Source organism: Belonocnema kinseyi, chromosome 5 (assembly GCF_010883055.1).
Source record: "Belonocnema kinseyi isolate 2016_QV_RU_SX_M_011 chromosome 5, B_treatae_v1, whole genome shotgun sequence".
NCBI lineage: Eukaryota > Metazoa > Arthropoda > Insecta > Hymenoptera > Cynipidae > Belonocnema > Belonocnema kinseyi.
The window spans coordinates 104,972,377-104,975,839 of record NC_046661.1 but is presented as its reverse complement, the minus strand read 5'-3'; positions in this window follow the sequence as shown (position 1 = coordinate 104,975,839).

The window sequence follows — 3,463 nt, the reverse complement described above, 5'->3', positions numbered from 1 at the left end:
AAAATTAAAATTCGAAAATTTTTTCTAAAGCCTCCAGGGGACTTCGTTTTCGCACGAAAAAATTTTATGTGCCCTTATTGCATCCGGACCCACAATTTCACTGGCACATTCATAAAATATATCATATTCCATAAAATATATTTTAAAATAAACTATAAAATATTATAATTGATACAGCTTACTTGTAATACTTACGTAAGTTATATGGTATACGTTTTAAAATGCAAATAATTTAAATTTTATCGTAAAATTTTTGTAAAATTCGAAAAAAATGCCACAAAATCTTCCAGATTTTCTTTTACAATTTTAACAATCTTTTAAAATGTTTTGAAATTTTTTTAGGACTGAAAAATCTCGAATAATACAATTCCCGCCACTGTGGACTTCCTGAAATTATAAAATGCCGAAATCTGAAAATACCGAATTTAAAAATCCCAGAATAATAAAATTCTGGACAGTTTACAATATTATTGAACTTGAAAATTCCCTAATAATAAAATTCCAGACCGAATGTTGTCCAATTACAAAACATACAAACTAGAAAATTCCCGAATTGTAGCAATTGAGAAAATAATGTCTTAATTAAAATTACTTATTTATTAAAAATACAATAATCAAATATTTTAATTATAGAAACTTTGTTTAATGTTTAATTTTTTTAATTATTGTTTTAATTTAAAATAAAAATAATCATATACAAATGTTATGCAAAAATAAATTTAAAAACACGTGAGCTTCAAACAAAAGAAAATTTTGTAGGATTCAATTCAGCACTGATTTAGAGCGAATTTTTATTTCTTTTTTTTTTGCGAATTTTTTTGTAAGTTAAAAAGAATACAATGCACTTTTTCAACGACAACAAAATTCCGTCGAGAATTCTCAAATTCAGTATTATTATAAATTGTCGGGAATTGCGAGAATTTTTACAGTGGTGGGAATTTTATTTTTCGGAAGAAGAAACTGAAAAATACCGACAAATAAAATTCCCTATACTAAAATTCGTGAATTACAAAATTCATGAATAATAAAATTCAGAAAATTATAAAAATGCCGAAATATAAAACTTTCGAATTGAAAAGTTCACGAAAAATAAAATTCCCGACAGTTAGGATGCAGTCTCATAAAGATAGAGTAGTAGAATAGTGGAACAGTTTTGACCAGTGATGTACCTGCACAAGCTTTCGAAGTCTCCTCATTCGTCTAAACTGTTCCCCTATTCTACTATGCTACCTCTATGGGGATTATTCATTTGTCCAAAATTTCATTTTACCATAAAACTCATTTTACCGAAAAAATTACTAGATGGCTAGACGCTTTTGAAACAACTGACAGATAGGTTTCTGCTTGCGAATTTTGTATTGATCTGTAAATCAAATTGACGTTAGGTGGCGTTTTGTAATAATTATTTAATCTTTTTTTACTAATACAAAGAAGAAGAGTGTTGGACAATAGAAACAATAGTCTTGTTCTAAAAAAGCTTTAGTTTCTCAAAAATAAACCTAAAATATTTTGGAAATAATGTATCTCTCTGTGAAATATTAATAATCTATCCGAAATATTTGTGAAATATTTTTAAAAGTTTATAAATATTTGCCAATATGTTTCAAATTATTTAATCTTTGGGAAAGCATTGAAATCTTAAAGAAATCTTTTACATCTATCCGAAATCTTTATGAAATATTTAAAATCTTTGAAATATTTGGGAATTAATTGAAATCTTTTTAAAATCTTTTTAAAAATTGTAATTTTTGCAATCTTTAAAAAATCATTAAAGTCTATGAAATCCTTTATATCTATCCAAGCTCTTTGCGAAACCTTTCAAATCTTCGAGATATCTTTGGGAAATCATTGAAGCCTTTGTGAAATATTTCGAAAATCATTAAAATCCTTTTAAAATATTTAAAAAATGTTAAGAATATTTGATAATATTTGTGAAAGTGTTTAAATCTTTGCGCGATATTTGAAATCTTCTAAATATTTCTGAAATATTTGTGAAATTATTGAAATCTTTGGGAATCATTTATGCCTTTGCTAAATTTTTGAATCTGTTGGAAATCTCTTTGACATCTTTGAAATCTTTTCGAAATATTCGAAATCTTTCAAATGTCTCAAAAATTTTTTTGAATTACTGGGTATGTTTTGGAAATTGTTTAAATCTTTGCGAAATATTCCAAATGTTTGATCATTCAGTTCTTTCTGAAAACTGGAAATCTTTTAAATATTTTTGAAACATTTGTGAAATTATTGAAATCTTTGAAATATTGTTGAAATGTTTGGACATATTGATAAAAATGATTGAAATCTTTATGAAGTATTTCGAAAATCATTTAAGTCTTAGTGACATCTTTTTAATACATCCAAAATCTTTGCGACATTTTTTTAACTTTTGAAAATCATTCTAATCTTTATGAAATCTTTTTGAAATAATTAATGAATATTTGAAATAATTTTGAAATAATTGGTAATATTTGTAAAATTATTGAAATCCTTGGGAAATCATTGATGTTTTTGTAAAATATTTTAAATTTATCAAAAATCTTTGGGAAATATTTGAAATCTTTTTGAAATATTTGCCATTTTTTTAAACACATTGAAATATTTCCAAAATATTTGAAAAGAGTGGAATATTTGAGAAACCATAATCTTATTATTTTTGAGTCATATTAATATTCATTTTTCATTACTGAATAATAATTTACATGTTTTAATTTAAATCAAAACGAGATAATAAACATCTGTAACCACAGAAATGGTATATTTTACAATAGAAAATTAATTATATAGATAATTTTTTATTTCAACATTGTCTTATATTTATTAGTATTTCTTATTCATGTATTCACTTATCAGTTGCCTAGTTTTCAAAGTTCTCTCTCGAATTTAAAAGTCGAAGCAAATATAAATGTCAAAGAATCCTCATAAACGTCATTAAACGTCTGTTTGTATAATGATTTTCACTGAATTCCCCATCGGGATCCCCTCTGTGATTTATGTCTACACCGTTCTTAAATATAGTGATTTTTTCGGCATGACTTTTAGGGAAAATAAAATTTCGGACAACTGAATGCCTACCCTCCACGATACTGCGCACTAAGATATTACTGAATTCGAAAATTCCCCACAGAAAATTACTGAATCATAGAATATCTAAACTAGAAAATTTCTGAATTTAAACAATAGAAAAAATTGTTGTTCATTAAAGATTATTTATTTATTTAAAATACCATAATCGAATATTTGTATCAAATACATTTTTTTAATGTTTAATGTTTAAAAAATTATGTTTTGAAATTTAAAAAAAAATGATTAAAAAAATATGTATATTACTGCATGAAAAATTTTGTTTGATAATGTACATAGTATTAAAAAAGTTTTAACAATTATTATTCTTTTAAATTCAAACAATAATTTAATAAAATTATTTAATTATTGTATTTTTAATAAATAAATCATCTACTTTTTC